Below are 18,607 nucleotides of genomic sequence, written 5' to 3' on the forward strand. Positions count from 1 at the left end.
GACTAATTTGCATCTCTCTTCCAACTCCCATTTCCTCACCTTCAACAAATACATCCAGCATCCAGCTGGTAACTTAGGAGATTAGGGATTTTATTAGACATAGTATCATAGAAGTGGCTGAATGACTAATTACATATTATTTTCAGCAAAAAGAGTGCTCCTGGCTACTGCCCAGCCATTAATTAGGAAGTGAAACATCCCACGGTACAATGGTATGTGTGGAATATATGTGGTACCTAATTATGTATTTGATGAGATCTATTGGAGGGATCAATATGGTGACTTTTCGCAGCCTTCTTTAAAGAATCACAGAAATTTCATACATTCCCAACCAACTTCAAACATACCTGCCACTAAAGTTTTCAAATGGAATGTCTTTTCCTGTGATTTCTTAATTCAGGTCATGCATCTTATGTTAGTGTCTTTTAAACTGAATGAACCTTGCGCATAAAACTATACTTTGAGTATAATTATTTTTTCTTGGTTCAAATGGTGATCTAAATTGGAGAAGATAACGTCATTTTGATCTGTGATAACTACATATTGGGGATATTAGGAATCATTCCTGTGGCCCTTTGATATTTTCCTATCAATGTAACAATTGGTTAGTCACCAATTTGCTTGGGATGCTGCCAACAGTTAGTTACCTTATTCATAGAGTTACTTGTTTTTTAATAAGACCGTTAGGATTTCCTTTTTTAACCACACCCATAGCCTCCCAATGCACAAATGGTGTCCTGAGAGAATTGTGCATATGGCACATAATTAATTACATGCTCATCATCATCATCTCACGCAGGAAACATTTCTAGTTTGCCTGCAAAGATACACATGGCTACTTCTTCCTGGGATGTTATGAGAATAAAGATTCTTGATTGGAATTTCTCTCAATGCAGGGGAAAACAAGGCTGATATGTTATTGCTACATTCATAAGAACATGTTTGGAAATAGGGCTCTCTGTCCATTTTCCATGTACAATATGGTAATAATTGAATCTAAATAAATTTGATTGAAAGGAATTAGCATCTACTCCTGGCAATCTTTCTATAATAAAAATATGCCTTGATTAAAAACTTCCACCATTACATGACTGATTCTGTATTCTAGGCCCAACATATAAACAGTTTTATTCATTACTTTTGAGAGATAATTTTTTATTTAATTTTGCTGTGAGCTATATGTATCTTCACTGACAGATATATATGATGGCAATCAAAATAATTCAATTAAATAATTATAAATGTTTATTTTCTTTTTTACTGAAAGATTAACAATTTAAATGAGCTATGTAATATAAAATTAAAATTGAGTAATGTTTCTACACTTTGCCCTGTGAAATAAATTAAAAGCAGGAGGAGAAGGAGAGGAAGAAGAGAAACAGGAGGATGAGGAGGCAGGAGGAGAAGGTGGTGGCTGGTATAGTGGAAATAATCCTGAAAATAATGTCCTCTTTGGTATCCATAAACTCTAAGAGCATCAGGTGCTCATATTTAAAACGGGCAATGGAGATCATGCTGCCTGCCCCCCAGGGCTCTGTTGTGCCTTTAGGCCACCATGCCCCCACCATCAGTGCACGTTCATGAGAGTCTGGAATGCCTCCCATGAGCACCATTCATTGGTGAACTTGGCCCTGAGCCCCTTGCCTGGGCACATTCCGCCCATTCCATCCTGTCCCACAGTCTGTGGGACACAGAATACTTTCTCTCTTTCATTTCTACTCTCCCCTTGTTGGCTTCTGTCAGCCATGTTGCTTCTCCATCCTGACTGCACTGCCTCCGGGGGCCCTAGCGAACCTCCTTCCTCTTGTCCTGGTGCCCCCCCCCAGTTGAAATAGCCCCTCCCAGCTTAAAGGTGCACTTGGCAGAGCCTTTGCATCTTCACCCATCGGCTGTAAAGACCAAATGAGACAGTGTGTGGAAGCATCCATTGTAAGAGCCAGGCAAAACTAGTTATGGTAGGAATAGACATCAAGTCCTTATTGCAGTAGTATTTCTCTTACAACCGTGCAAGACGAAAGACTACACACCTCCCGAAACATCAGGAGAAAATTCAGTCACATCTGCATTTCCACAGTTAGCAGAGAGAGATATGAAAACACGTAGAGATCCCACCTCCTCCCTCAGTTTACACTCCCGCACACAAAGGCAAGCTTTTTCTAAGTGGATATATTTTTTAAGAAATAGGCTGTGTTCTTACTTTTCTTTGAGTAGTTTTGATGAAATCCTTGTTTACAACTTTGAGGCATATTTTACATATCATTTAATTCACCCACTTGCACAATTCAATGGTTTTTATTAAAGTACCAAGTTGTAGGATCATCACCGTAGATCAGTTTGAGAGCATTTTCACCAGCCGAGTGAGAGCCTTCATGCCCACTTCTGTTAATCCCCATTCCCACCACCTGCCTGAATGTGTCCTAAAGAAGTCAAATTCTTCTAGATCTCACATTTCTCTGAAGCCATGGCATGTGAATATAGCCCTTGGGGATGTTGACAGTCATCAGATAACATCACTCTACTACATGACTCTCTAATCACTGTCATAGAAAGACCCAGAACCAAATTGCTCAGGCATGAAGAAATAAAACTCACCTGTTCCATGAATCTCCATGCCCCTCGCTGTTTGGAATGTTTGTCTTTTGTCTGCCTGGACACTAGCTCATCTAGTCCCTCTTCTGCCATTGTCACTGTTTTCTCTTCCTGCCTCTGACTGTGGTCATTTCCTAAGGAAATGCCCATGGATTTCTTTCCTATACTTAGGCCCTTAAAACTGATTTTCCTTATAAGCAAGTCAACACCTGTCAGTGAGACTGTCATTACTTGTATATCTCAGACTGTTATCATTTGAACAAATGCATTTCAAAAGACACAGCTAATATAGGGGTAAGGGAAATGCACTGAATATAGGCAAATCATGCAGTTGTAAGTTAAAACCAAAACTTCAAATCTGGACAGGGAATCATGCTGGGGTACTATTTGATAAGGATTTTCAAAACAGAGAGAAAATCCAAAATGATGTAATTTAGGAATAAACAACAGATGACCAGGCCTGGTCCAGACAATGAATAATGAGTTCTTACCTACAGATAACAAAATTGGTACACAGGCCTGATCTCTTGGTGATCCAGGACTTCAGCTATTGGGCATCTGCTGGAAGTCTTGTCCAGCTAAAGTCTTAATATCTGATAAACTCTTTTTTCCTGTAAACTTCATCCCACAGATAAAATATTGCTCTCAAATTGACTGTGACAAACAAGGAAGAATTGGTTGTTGAAGTGCAAATGATAGAATCCTCAGGAGGAGGTGACCATACTCTTTTTAAAATCAGTAATTGTAAGTGACCTGCATAGTTTGGCCAGAGACCTGGGGTTTAGAGTCGTTCAGATAAAAATACAGATTATCTCTGGGCCAGGGACTGAAAAAGGAGCAGCTCAAGCGCTGGGAGGTCCTCAAACATGAAAGTCTGCCATCACAATCACAAGCCATAAAGAATCTGGTGGAGGAGGAAAAGCACGAAGCATTTAAAGAAAGCAGTGTGGCAATATAGGGTTTCCTTTAATGAACTCAGACTTTGAAAGGGAATATTTGGGGGATTGGGAAAAGCTGCGAGACTCATGAAATGAATGGCTTACCTATCTACATCTGATGTCAGGAAGACCAAAACCCCAAACAAACTGATCAAAATACTCCCTTGGTGCTCTGGTTCCCAAGTCCACCCTGACTCAGTTTCTCTGCCCTTTGACGGGACAGCATTCCCAGTGCATCAAGCTCAACCCTTATGAAGCTAACCATCCACTGAAACCGCATTCATATATTCAAAGTTCTGAAACTATAGTAGCAGAGAGGTACGCCCGACCTGGAATTAGCAGATGATAACATAGTGTCATATTGCTTTATGTGTCTCACTCCAGACAGTGCTGACGTGCTTCTGTGAGACAGTGGATGGAAATGCTCATTCGACTCATTGCAAAGCGTTGACTCACTTCCTGGGCTGTGCCTGCGGTACTGCTTGTCCATTGATTTACTAACGTGAGGAAAAACTCATTTTGTGTTCCCCAGCATTCCGAATCCACCACCCTCCTGGAATCCCAACACTTGCTGCTCCTCTCACTTTTAGCAAGAAACTTTGCCTCTGAAAACTCAACAGAAACAATCAGACTAACTAACTTAAAGGCCAGCAAATGGATATGTTCAAATTTGACTCCTCAACTTTTTCCCTTCAATCCTTACACTTGTCCTGATTTTAAGCTGTCTTAATGATCCCCTCTGCTTCCTAACGCTGGCTTCTTTCTCAGCGCTCCTGATCCTCTGAGGTCCTTGTCATAGACCTTCATCTTTACCCATATCTAAGTGGCTTGGCCTCTTTTGGATCTTCTTTCCCAGGGTCACCACTGACCATCTAATTGCCAATTCCGGTATCTTTTCCTTTGTGATAACTCGTACTTCTGGTTCTTCAGTTATCTTTCAGCTCACTCTTTCTGAGCTTCCTTCTCTGGTTACCTTCCCCATCCTTGCCCCTGGAAGGCTTGGTTTGCTCAAGCTTCTGTCTTAGGCATTTTCTCCTTCTATTTCCCAGTGGTGGGAGATCTTGCCCACAACCATGGCGTCAAATGTCACCTGGAGTTGGGTCTCCTAATTCCCTATGCTGTGCTCTGTTCTCTCCCCTGTGTTCCAGCATCTAGGGAGACAACGCTGGTATCATGAGTGATGGTCGGCACAGCTCCAGAGTCAGACAACCTATATCCAAATCCCACCTTTTTCACATCCAAGCTGAGTTGGTAAAAACTTCTGTAAATGTCAGATTCCCTTTTATACAATGGGAAGGAATAACAGATTATAGATAATATAGCATGGTTATAAGATAATATATATTTATTGTACTATGATAATGCCCAACACATTGTTTGCCCTTCATAAATGATAATGGTGATGGTGTTTCATTGTCTATTTCCTCTTACATGAGCTACAAATATTTTCCAAACTAAGTATGTTCGAAATACAACCTGCAGTTTCTCCTTTCTAAGTCTATGGCACCTTCAGTACTTCCTCGCACAATTAATGGTGTCCCTATCATGCAGGCCATGTGCTGGAAGCATTAGTGTTGGTCTCCCATACCCTTATCTAGTCATCCTTCTGGATAACTTAGTTTCTAAAATACCTCTTGAATGTACCTCCTCTCTGTCCCCATGGCCACTGTCTGCCAACTGCATTTGTAGGACTTCAACAGTGATATACTATACAGATGCATCCAATGAAAGGGGCGGGTAGGCACCACAGCCCTTTTTTGGGCAAAAGTTCATGATTTTCTTTCAGTTTTCCTATTTTGCTTCTCCACTCACCCTCAGTCTCTGTACTTACCTTGTTCCTTTTTAGTTCTGTAACGTCGTCTCCTTTCCTTCCAGAATGTTCCTTTAAAGTGGGTTTTGTGCTGGCACTTTGGAACCATTTGCATTTTTCCCAGTGACTCCCTGGCCAGCCTAGCCCCAAAGTCGCTCACTCTTGGTGCATTTGGCCAATATCCCATCGGTACCAAGTTTTCAAGTTGTCCCTGAGGCATGCCATAAGATTTTATATCCCAGAGTAATTGCCAGATAAGAGCCGGGATGAGTGGGACGCCTTCTGTGCAAAGAGAAGGTGGTTGACTGTCAGAGAGGCAGGCGCATGCTCAGGCAGCGCATTTTTGGAGCAGAGCACAAGTGGATGGTGAAAGTCCAGAAACGCTTCCCTGAGCACGTCCCTTCCCCACATGCCCCTCAGCAAATCTTTGTATCTCTCTAGAAGTAGGTGAGCCCCAGTTTGAAGACTAGTGGCCTAGATTATTGGAGTCGCCTCCTCCCTGGTCTCATTTTCTGAAAAATTCCATTCAATCAAAACCTACCGGTTTTTCCTCTGTGAGAGTAATTTTCCCACAACGTCTCATTTTTCTTTGAAAACCTACCTCATCTTACTTTGGAAATGCTTGCTCTTGCCCCTCTGATGCTTGAAAATCTATTTCCATTTGACTCATCTGACTTCATCTGTCACTGCTCCCCACTGTGAACCTTCCGTTCCAGGGACTCCAGCTTCCATCCTGCTGCATTCTCATCCTGCCTCTGCCCTTCTCCCCTCCAAACTCTCTTCCTACTTAGCTCCCACTCTTTCTTCCTAGTCCTCCTTATGTCAGGAATACTCTGTGCTACTTCTCTTTCACAAATACCAGAAGTCATCTTCCAAATTCCACCTTCAAAGTGCAACTTAGGTCCTTTTTCCAATAGATGAGCTATAGGGGAAACTAAAACCCCAATAACATTAATAAAATCCCCGTGGAGGGTCAGGCCCCTCCACAGGGGAAAATCCATCATTCCTTAACCTATATATGCCAGGTCAGTGTTGTCCATGGAGTTTGTATGCATTTTGACTATTGCATTTAACACACTGTGCATTTAGTTTTTGAATGTGAAATGTGGACTCCCTAAAGAGAAAGCCACTGGCTTATTAATCTTTATATCCCCCTTATCTGACACATATGTTCACAATAGATGATTTTTTTTTCCTGAGGAAGATTAGCCCTGAGCTAAGATCTGTTGCCAATCTTCCTTGTTTTTTTTTTTTTTTTTTTTTTTGCTTGAGGAAGATTAGCCCTAAGCTAACTTCTGTGCCAGTCTTCCTCTACTTTATTTGTGGGTGATTGCCACAGCATGACTGACAGGTAGTGTAGGTCCTCACCCGGGATCCAAACCTGCAAACCCAGGGCACCAAAGTGGAACATGCCAAACTTAATCAGTATGCCATGGGGCCAGCTCCCGGAATACATGATTTTTGATAATGAACCGTATAAAAATTGCAACCATGTCTTAGAACACTTGCCTTTGTTGGCCAGTAAATATTTCTGTAACTTAGAAATGACGTAGGCATTTTGTCTACCTGTTGGAAGCATAGAAATTTGCCGTGTTTAGGTCAGAAGTCCTAAAATCAAGGTGTTGGCAAGTCTGTGTTCCTTCTGGAGGCTCTAGGGGAGAATCTGTTTCCTTGACTTCTCCAGCTTCTAGAAGCACTCGTAGTCCTTCCCCATTTCATTCCAGCCTCTTGTTTCTGTCCTCACGTCACCTCTGACTCTGACCCTCCTGCCTCCTTTTTAAAAGGACCCTTTTAAAAGGGCTCACCTGGTTATATATCTGACAAAGTGTTACTCTCCATAATATATAAAGAACTCACACAACTCAACAAGAAAAAATCAAACAACCCGATCAAAAAATGAGCAGGAGACATGAACAGACATTTCTCCAAAGAAGATATACAGATGGCCAATAGACACATGAAAAGATGCTCATCATCACTAATCATCAGGGAAATGCAAATCAAAACTACACTAAGATATCACCTTACACCTGTTAGAATGGCAAAAATAAAACAAAAAGTGACAAATGTTGGAGAGGTTGTGGAGAAAAAGGGACCCTCATACACTGTTCGTGGGAATGCAAACTGGTGCAGCCACTATGGAAAATAGTTTGGAGATTTCTCAAAAAGTTAAAAATAGAAATACCATATGACCCAGCCATCCCACTACTGGGTATCTATCCAAAGAACTTGAAATCAGCAATTCCAGAAGTCCCATGCACCCCTAAGTTCATCGCAGCATTATTTACAATAGCCAAGACGTGGAAGCAACCTAAGTGGCCATCAACTGATGACTGGATAAAGAAGATATGATATACATATACAATGGAATACGACTCAGCCATAAAAAAAGGATAAAATAATCCCATTGACAACAACATGGATGGACCTTGAGGGTATTATGTTAAGTGAAATAAGCCAGATAGAGAAAGACGAACTCTGTATGACTCTACTCATAGGTGGAAGTTAAACATAGAGACAAGAGAACTGATTGGTGGTTAGCAGGGGAAAGGGGAGGTGGGGGGAGGGCACAAAGGGTGAAGTGGTGCACCTACAACACGACTGACAATAATGTACAACTGAAATTTCACAAGGTTGTAAACTATCATAATCTTAATAAAAAGTAAAAAAAAAAAAAAAAGGGCTCACCTGCATAATCCAGGCTCCTCTCCTCATCGCCAAGTCCTTAATGTAATCACACCTGCAAAGTGCCTTTTGCCACGTCAGGTAGGATAGTCACAGGTTCTGGGGTTAGGATGTGGCCATCACTGGAGGCCATTATTCTCTCTACCACACTTGGTTTCCATTGACATAGCTTGTAAAAATAGACCTTGATCGAAGTTTACTGTGGGCACCTCACTTAGCTACTTATATGTTCAGAAGTTCATTAATAAATTGCATTGTTTACTAAAATGAAATTATTATATAAATAAGATTTTTGTGTCCACTAACAAGCAGTGTGAACATTAACTTTTCCTGTTGTCTCATCATGCATTGGTTTTATACAACAGAGACTTTTTTCTCAAGTCAGTGTGCTTACCAGTTCAGGGACATCTGATGGATGCAGAGAAAGACAAAGGCTTAGTGCACAATAAACAACTTCATTCTGTCAACACAAAGCACTTAAAACCAGAGTATTCATCATAATTGGGCATTCACACACATACACAAAAGTAAGTTTTGCCCTTTCCATTTTTTCAGGTGTCAGAGCTTCAGTACGGAGAGGTACTAACTCTGTTCAATGATGTTGCCTTCTGGCGTTTGTTTAATAATTTTCAATTGAGTTTAATTTGGGGGAAAAGATGTTTTGCTTTAGGCAAAATGAAGGGAATTTCAGCTCCTGCCAGCCTCTCATACTCTCTGTGCTCCCATCAGATGCAGCTGGGACACCACTTGTTTTGGGTACCGCCTGGCTGGGGTACCGCCTGGTTGCGTCACCTTGGTTTTACCCTCTCTGTTTCCTCTGGTCTTAACCTCTTGACCTAAAACTTTCTCCTTTCTTTTCCTGCCAGACTTCTCAAGAAAGTCATAGTTAGCTTTCTCTAGTCCTTGACTTCTGGTTCCCTCCCTATTCACTGGATCTCCCTGCATGGCACAGGTATTTGGACCCGAGTCTCTGGTTTCTAAAACCAACTGGTAATGAAACAGCAGGAAAAGTCAAGGTTCCCGCTTGTTAAAGTCATTTCTTGACAAATATAAGGCACCTGAGACTAGTTACCATTTGCTGTCATGATTGGCCATGTCACAAAAGGTTGGAATATTTGCTCTGTGGGGATAGGCTAGTGATGTCATGGGGATGGCACAGAACTGGGGTCTGGAGACGTGGGCCTCTGCTGCGGTTTCAGCTGCATGCCTGTATGATGTTAGGTGAGATAGTCACCCTTCACGAGGCTCCATCCTCTCACCTATATATCCAGGCCTTTGGATTTTAATTCCTAGACAATGTTACTCAAACTCTACAGAGTCAGTCGCTGCTGGCTGAGCCACGACACCCGTATCTCCAAAGCTCTCCGGTTAAAATTTGAGATCAGATGTCCTGAGCTTACATCTGGCTGTAAAACCAGATGTTAATTTAATGAATATTACTGCACGGGGTGGGGGGTGTTGGGGGGTAACCAAGTATTAGGTAATTTATAAAAGTCTTCACCGGACAGAGCCAGCACTCCATAAATTCACCCAGCTCCCCAAGATTAATAGTTTTACACTGAAAGCAAATAATTGTGAATCTACCTCTAAATCACATTTTAAAACCCACACTCAAATGGTGTCAAACTGCCCTCTTAAGTCAGATGCCACTTACCAGCAAGGAAAGCCCAAAGCCGATGTTTCCCACTGATGGCTTGCTTCTCAATGCCCTAACTCAAACCTGTGTTTGTAGAGGAGATGGTTACTATCCATTAAGGAAACCCTTCCTGTTTTAGTTGGCAGGGCTTTATGTCTGCCAACCAAAGAATATGGGACTCTATTCCGTGGTAAAGTGACAAAATAAAAGTGGTATTTAGCCATTATGCTTTTAAAAAGTTCTACACACGTTTCTTAACAAATTATTTTTAGCATAAAATGTTAAGACTATGAATTCCAGTCTACCAACTATCAGGTCCCAGGGTAAACTCAAACCCCATTTGGTGAAGCTGTCATCATGAAAACATGGGCTAATAAGGCGAGGTCATGCCAAGAAAGGTTAAGGGTGAAAAATATAGAAACACTGTTTTAGGGAACCATCTAGGAAGGTAACTGTCCTTGGGGTGTGGACTTAAACACCCTAAGGACATTCCCTGAGCAAGGACTGGACTCTGCAAAGGCCCCTTGGAGGGCACTGATCCAGCTGTCTGGCTAATGGCCCGTTGGTTGTGGCTGACAGGCCAGCCCACACACCTGGCCATCGCCACCAGACGCCTGGCAGAACGCGAGCTCGCACCAACATCGTGGCGTGTTCAGGTTCTGTATTGAGTTCCCACCAGGCTTGCAAGTCAGCTGCAGTTCCAGGAACCTTGTCCTCATGGCCGAGCTGAAGTTTTTCCTGTGAGTTGATGCTGGAGGGACGGCCTTTTAAGAAATGATTATAGTTTATTTTGTTATACCCTGATTCTGTTTTCTAAGGCTCTACCCAACTTTTTATTACAAAATTTATCCCCCACTTACATCTCAATGAGAGGATGATCATCTGTATCCCTTTCAGGGTCTGCATACAGTTATGAAGGGTAGATAATCACAGATGCAATCATTGAAGGGTATACAGGTGATCATAGATTCAGTGCTTGCCAACATCTTGCCATATTGGCTTCATCTCTCCAGCCATAAAGTTGATGACGGAATTACAGTGTCTTTCATGAAGCAGGTCCTCAGAAATTCATCCCACAAAGGGCGCCAAAACTCTTTAGGAGCTAGTTGAAGAGAAGTAAAGTAAAGCTAGTGCACATGTGCATGCTTTAGGGGCTGGCTCAGAGTTGATAACGTGCCCTCAAGTGCCCAGTGCTGGGCTTCCCCGAAAGACTTCTGTTTCCCTGGGCCCATGGGATAGATATTCCTTATCATGGGGTGACTCCACCCTCAGCTGCATCCAGGCCTCTCGTATAGCTTTTGGGCTAGTAACTGGCCATGGGAAAGTGCATTCTAGCGTTAGCTCTAATAACTCTCAAGTCCTTTTACCTGTAACCAGGAAAACAGTCTTTTCACAAACACAGCCCGTTACTGGAGGGATGGGTGGGATATTGGATAGGAAGGTGCTTTGAACAACAAGGAATGCCTTTGGGCTTGTATAAACTCCCTGGGGTTGATTTATAGATGTTGTTTTGAGAAATGATAGAAATGAGGAAATCTGAGACAATCCACAGATATGAGCAAAGAGAATGAATTCTGGATCAGCTCTAGCTTTCCTTCCCTTTCTCTGCCTCCCTGTTCTCTAAGAGAGTGAACTGGGAACTTCCATCCATTCTTTTTTCTTTTTTTGTTTTTGGTTTTTTTCCCCTGCTTTTTCTCCCCGAATCCCCCCAGTACATAGTTGTATATTTTAGTTGTGGGTCCTTCCAGTTGTGGCATGTGGGACGCCACCTCAACGTGGCCTGACGAGCGGTGCCATGTCCGCCCCCAGGATCCGAACCAGTGAAACCCCAGTCCATGGAAGCGGAGCGCGCAAACTTAACCATTCAGCCACAGGGCTGCCCCCCACATCCATTCTTAAAGAAGGCTGCTTTCCCTGGGTTGAATAGTGATCCCTCCAAATCGTGTTATTCCTGGGACCTCAGAGGTGACCTTATTTGGAAACAAAGTCATTGCAGATGTAATTAGTAAAGATGAGGTAATACTGGAGTAGGGTGGACCCTTAATTCAATATGGCTGGTATCCTCATAATGAGACTGATAGAAAGACACTTACGGGGGAAGATGATGTGAAGACATGAAGGGAGTACTCCACGTGAGGCTGGAAGCAGACCTTAGAGTGATGCGTCTCCAAGCCAAGGATTTTTGGCACCCATCTATATGCTATATATCTTACTATGTTACAGTTACAGTTTTTATAGAGGTTGATATTTATAAGAAATACTTTTACATGGCTCTTTATTTCCAATTCTGTGTTAAACTTATGATTACTCTAAGGCCATTCATAGCTCCCCAAGAGAAACCTCCAGAACTCATTGCACAACTAATTTAAGACATAAGTCCAGTAAATATTTAGTGAGACCCCTCCCCCATCTTCTTTGAAACACAGCCTTTTGGACAATGGAAATACAAAGATGTGGCCTCCACTGGGAGATTCGCACAGTTGATTTAGGGAGAGAAGATGTAAATGTCCCCCAACACTGAGACTCAGGGGCAAAATCACTCACCCAAGATCGCCCAAGTTATTACACAGGTAATAACTCACAGGACTGGAATGGGCAAGTCCCTGTGCTGGATCCTATAGTGAAGGTTTTTCCTGCCACCTATGGCACACGACAAAGGTTACAGGGGATGTTAATGGTATCACCAATGCAATTTTGAAAATGGAGACGTTTCCATTATGCAGCATATGAATGAGAAAAATCACATGTTTCCTGTGGCCTGCCATTGTTTCTGAATTGTGAAATCACCAACTGATCCCTTGAAAATTACAATACCCTTAGTATAAACTGAAGATGGTAACAACTCTCCCATCCAGAACAAGCCATAAAGTGGCCTCAGTAACTAACACAACACTAGTCAAATTCGTGGGCAAAATTAAAACTATCCCCATGGCAGGAGAGAGAATTCTGTGGTTGTAAGTGTTTTCCCTCATTGGGTCAACATTATCATGTTGAACTGACTTAAGAAATTTGTTTTGTGTCATAAATTCAAACTTGGCCCTATTTCAGGCATAAATGCTGCTTTATAGTTGAACTCAACTACTAAAAATTCTAGCAGTTTTGATTGTGGATTTGAAATAAACCCAGCCCCCCAGCAACATGACTGAGTCTCCAACATGTGAAATGGGGAATTAGGAATGCAACTGTCTGATTTGGTCTGATAATTCCAGATGTTCTTCATGTATAGAGTGATTTCTTGGCACTCACTCTGATTAAATTCCCAGGATTTCCACAACACTGGGTAACCCCAGCTCTCAAATGCATGCTAAATATCCATAGACATCCACAATTTCTTATCTGAAGCACTTGGAACAAGATGTGTTTTGGAATTCAGAGTTATGCGTATTTTAGAAAGATAACATGTACCTTTGCCATATCTCACAGAACACCCTCTGTAGGTGGAGGCAGCACTTAGTAATCACATTAATATTCCTGCAGGAAAATGTATGACTATTCCTCCCAGTGGGATGCCTGAAGACTACAAGTGCTATAATAGTTAAGTTAAAGCATATTTATATAGTAATACACTGGTAGATTAAATTGTATGATGATAAACCATCAATACCCTGGGTACCCCCTATTTCTAAGTAAAACGTTAGATATAGCCAATTGAAAATAAATAAAATACCTGTATACATACCCGTAATGTACGTTCATGGTCTCTGGATGCTTGAGTACCTTCCAGAAGAGGGTGCATCGGGGCTGCCTTAGCTCTCTCATCATGTGCTTGTTGGCCATGTGATGATCGTTAGGGAACTGGATTCTCCAAGGACAAAGTGGTACTGTGAAAAACAACCCTTTAAAAGACTTCTTTCATTGTCATTTGTCTTGTCAACCTACAGTTCTCTCTGAGCAGTCTCTCTCTGAGTAAACTGCCATAATCTTTTGTTCTTGAGACCAACAATTAACAGGCCACACATTTCAACCATACCTAGGTTGGGGGTTTGTGAACATTTTCTGCATCAGGCCACCTGGTAAATATTGCTGACTTAGCAGATCGTATGTCCACGCTGCGATTGCAGTGCATGAGTAGCTGCTGTCGATATGTTAAGGGATAGACATGGCTGTGTTCCAATAATGCTTTATTTACAAAAACAGGTGGTGGGCTGGGTTTGGCAGGTCAGTTTGCCAGCTCTTGTTCTGTGGGATTTTTTCCCCACTATTGTTCACAATTCCATTGTCATTGCCACCACTATTATCCTCATACTTATCAATGAGGATATGGTAAGGAAATGTTTATCTGCTCTTCCTGGAATACACAATTCCTGAGTCAAAAGGCCATATTATAGATTTCATGCTGAGGAACAAGTAAGTACCTAAAGCATTACATTTCACAACAGTGTGTGGGAGGGCACACCAGAAACTGTATTATATGAGAGTGTTCTTCTAGCCTAGATTTCCTGCTTTGGTATGCTGTTATTAGACTACTCAGAAAATATTCCTAAGAAGATCCTTCTTATTTGCATAATGATAGATAGGTAAATTGAGTTCAAATTTCTATCATCTTGGACGTTGGTTTTTTCCAATTGCTGACCAGGCTATCTTCCTTTGCCCAAAGCGTTGACACACCCAAGGACCATCAAGCTGAGCCTGAGGACCTCTCTTCAATTGTCTGTTAGGGTTTCTCTAAGATCACAGCTTCCTGGCAAGATGGGGCTGTTTGATCAGCATTGTATTTGTATTCAGGACTGAAGTTTTTGTCATCTATTGTCTTATGCTGAACACCAGGAAATAGATTCTGGGACAAGATCTGTGTTCAGGAGGGTTTTTGGGGGGAGAATTCTCAGCATCAACACTTGTGGGGAGTCAGGAAGGGAGGATGAGGCAGAGGGAGGAGTTGCTCTGTCATGCTATCACAACAAAGAACCTCAGCCCTTTGAGAGGGAGCTCTGGAGCCATGATGGTCCCTCATAATTGCTCCACTTTGAGGCAAGGAGGGTGCATCTTTGGGTACCACACATTGTCTTTGGGCTACCACAGGAGTAGATGATCTTTGGGCTATCACAGGGGTAGATGATGTCACCTTGGGAAAGGTAGCTTTCTTTGGCTGAGGGCAATTCCCAAAGACAGACTAAGCACCGTCAGCCATTGACCCGACCTGCGGCTGGGGGGAAGGAGACCTCAGTCCTCACTTGACATCTGTGCTCACACTACAGCATCCACCAAGGATGTTCTCTTTGCAAATTCCTCAACACCATATCCGTCTCCTTCATGTTCAGAAGATGTTTTTCACCCTGGATTTCCATAAAGCTTCTTAAATTCCTTCAGCCATTCTTCTGAATATTCACACTTGCCATCAGTATTCACTTCTCTGTGGAATATTCTGCAAATTTTCACGAGTAAGTGGGTGATCAGTTCATCCAAGTTTGCCTAGGACTGTCACAGTTTGAAACCTGGAACTCCTCAGTCCCGGACAAACTGGGACAATTGGTCACCCTATGGCAAACCAGTCAGTCGAATTTCAACAACTTGCCTTACCATGTCTTTACCAAGTCACCACATGACAAAAATCTTTTGGCTCCCAGGGATTGTTGTGTCTCAGAGTCAAGGACAAGGGATGGTGGACACTAACTCCATCCTAAGTCACTATTGTTTTCAGCACTGTATGACCGAAACCTCATTGGAGAGGGAATGAGAGTGGGGATGAGAATGAGGAAAAAAATGACCAAGTAAATGACAGTTAGGAAGATTATAGATAAACATAGACTGGAAGGGGTAATGAGGCATGCTTGTTATTTTTTAACTCACGAACTAATCAGAATGTATGTTCTTAATAATAAAGCAGATGTGACCTCTTGATCTGTTTCACTCGTCTTGTTCTGTGACTGTAATTTGTATTATAAATTTTGTCTAAAGAGACTTATTTTCACATAACTTGTAATATTGATGGCAGAACTGCCATACATAGTTGCTGTGTATAATGGTTTGAACTGGATGTGAGCCCCCCACCCCCCAGCTTATTTGCCTGTCTCTGTGATCTGACCCACTTTAATGGTTATTAAACCAACAGTCTAATGCACAGTGTCTAAACCTTGGTACTACTGACATTTGAGAACAACTCATTCTTTGTTGTGAAGGACTGGGATGGATGGTTCTTTGTGGAGGGGTCTGTCCTGTGCATCACAGGAGATGAAGCAGTATTCCTGGCCACTCCCCACTGGATGCCAGTAGTACCCACCCAGTTGTGAGGACCAAAAATGTCTCTAGACGTTGCCTAATGACACCTGTGGGGCAAAATCACTGTTGGGCGAGAACCACTCTAATAGGATTTTGAAAAATGTCCTCTGAGCATGGGCCTCTAGATTTTCCTTTGTGCTGTTTTCCTTCTGCAGGTATCATCCCTTGTGGCAATATCACTGTTGTAGGCATTATGACTTAATCCCTTTAGATGTGTTTCTTCTTCTTCATTACTTACTAGGAGTAGTGAGCACAAAGCATCAAATATGGGTCAAAGGGCTTCCATGCTGATATCTTAAAATCTGTTTCTGAAAATAAAAGGTACAGGCAAGAGAAAGGAAAATGATGATTTGGATCTTTCCTGCCCTGAAATGGGAGTTGCCCAGTTGTTCAAATCCACGTCAATACGATCTGAGTCTTGCCAAATACTGTCACGGTGAACGGGTGGAAGAGATGCCCCTGCCTGGTGGTGCCGTTGTTCCTGCAGCGGGAGGTTAGGGATCAGTGTTGACAGCACACCATTCCATGTCAACAAGAACCTAACATGAAAAGCTGTGCTGGAAGATTGATTACAGTTTCAAATGCCGTCTCTGGGGGAAAAATAACATTTCTGGGACACTGATTGAACCTAAGAGATTGTTGCTGGGAGCTTAACTTCACTAAAGCAAGATCCACATTTATAAAAATCTATAGAATCGTAATTTCCCTCTAATGTGGTGTTCTCTTGTGAATATTATTTACCAATTGGGATTATATGTCATATTTTAAAAGTATAAACAGTAGATTTATACATTAATAAATTGTTTCAAGGCATATGCTACTTTTTATCTAAATGTCAACAACTGAAAAATATATATTCTTCAATAGGTTCAGAGCCATCTGTTCGGCTTTCTTCTGAGATAATTTTCAATTCATGTGTAGGGCTTTTTCTGTAAAGGGCCAGATAGTAAGCATTTTCAGCTTTTTGGTACAATCTGTGTTGCAACTGCTGAACTCTGACGCTGCAGCATGGAATCAACCATAGATAATAAGTAAATGAATAGATGTAGCTGTGTTCCAGTATGCTTTGTTTATGGACACTGAAATAGAAATTTCATATACTTTTCACATATCACAAAATATTGTTTTGTTAACTACTTAAAAATTCTAATGGCTACAAAAACAAATGTGCAGGGGCCAGCCTGGTGGCGTAGTGGTTAAGTTCACGTGCTCTGCCTCAGTGGCCCAGGGGTTCATGGGTTCAGATCCCAGGTGTGGGTCTACACACCGCTCATCAAGCCATGTGGTGGTGTCCCACATACAAAATAGAGGAAGATTTGCACAGATGTTAGCTCAAGGACAATCTTCCTCAAGCAAAAAGAGGAAGACAGGCAACGGATGTTAGCTCAGGGCCAATGTGACTCACCAAAAAAAAAAAAAAATGGGTGGACAGTCCCACGCGCCATAGTCTGCAACCCCGGTTCTGTTCAGAAAATATTTACTGAGAGCTTGCTATGGCAAACAAATGGCATTTGCCCTCTTGATCCTTAGAGCTTGTGGGAAGGACAGATATCAAACAAAAAGAAACCAAATAAATCTATTATAGCAAATAGTGATAACTACTATCAAGGGAAAAGAAGGTGCTACGAGAGTCAACAATGGGGGAACCTGATTTATATGAAATAATCAGGGGGGGCTTCTCTGAGGAGGTGGCTGGTCAGCTGAGACATGTGGATGACTAGGAGTTAGGCAGAGTGGAAAGAAGAAACATGCAGGCAGAGGAATCCTCTAGGCAAGAAAGAGCTAATTTCATTTAAGTATTTCAGCATGTGGTTATTCAGTATATGATTCTTGTTTTGAATGAATTTGCAGGATGAGCCTGATGCTCCCTGTTCATCTCTGCTGAGAGCCACTCACATCGTTGGACCTGCATACGGTGGTCTTGATAACAAGATTTTCTGAGGACAATCACCCAAGACTGTCTTCAGTTGTTACCAGTGTAAGTATAAGAAACGCCTGCCTTGTTTTCATTTCACTCTGAAAATATCAATGCCTATTCACAAGACATTTACCTCACGCTGACCATGTTGACTGAGTCAAATATGAGTGTTTAGTGACCTTTATCATGGTGTTTCAGAAGATTCCGATATTGCAGGATAACGTGAATTTGGAGCTGCCCTGCTATTCCTTTCCTTCAGAAAGGACTTTCCAACAAAAGGTCACTTTGCCAAAAGGGAGCATCAGTAGGGGTAGACATTTTCCTGGAGAAAAGCTGTACTGGGCAAATGCGGGCAGTACACACTGCCTAATAAGCAAAAGCAGATGGCACGTAATGTGAGAAGTCGTGGAAAATGTCGGGGTGGGATTTTATGAATGGTCTAATCCACGTCCTGGACCTCTGAGGTGGCTCTAGCTGAATCAACAAAGCTACAAACTCCTAGCACAGTGGGAAGGCTCCTCATGTGCCCGTTGACCTCAACTGCTTTTCTGCTTCAATACCTGAGGGACAGAGCAGCTCCCTTCCTGCAGGAAGAGCGCCTCCCCCTGGTGGAGGTGAGTGTGATGAGGGACAGAGCAGTTCCCTTCCTGTAGCAAGAGCGCCTTCCCCTGGTGGAGGTGAGTTGTGTATGGTGTTCTTGGGGATAGGATGAAGGAAACAGTTTTAAAAGCCCTTGAAGGTGAGAATCCCTGTTATACAAGCTTCTCTCAGACAGGGGCTGCATCTTTATGACATTCTGCTATTGTGATGTCATC

General features: G+C 42.3%; 1 protein-coding gene across 1 annotated transcript in view; it reads left to right on the plus strand.

Moving 5' to 3' along the window:
* STS (steroid sulfatase) overlaps positions 1 to 18,607 on the plus strand; it is a 166,497-nt gene that overhangs the window by 8,575 nt on the left and 139,315 nt on the right. The window contains exon 2 of the mRNA XM_044768186.2: positions 17,726 to 17,852. The gene's annotated coding sequence lies outside the window, so the exon portion shown is untranslated. The remainder of the gene's footprint in view (positions 1 to 17,725; positions 17,853 to 18,607) is intronic.

This window comes from Equus asinus, chromosome X (assembly GCF_041296235.1).
Source record: "Equus asinus isolate D_3611 breed Donkey chromosome X, EquAss-T2T_v2, whole genome shotgun sequence".
Taxonomy (NCBI): Eukaryota; Metazoa; Chordata; class Mammalia; order Perissodactyla; family Equidae; genus Equus; species Equus asinus.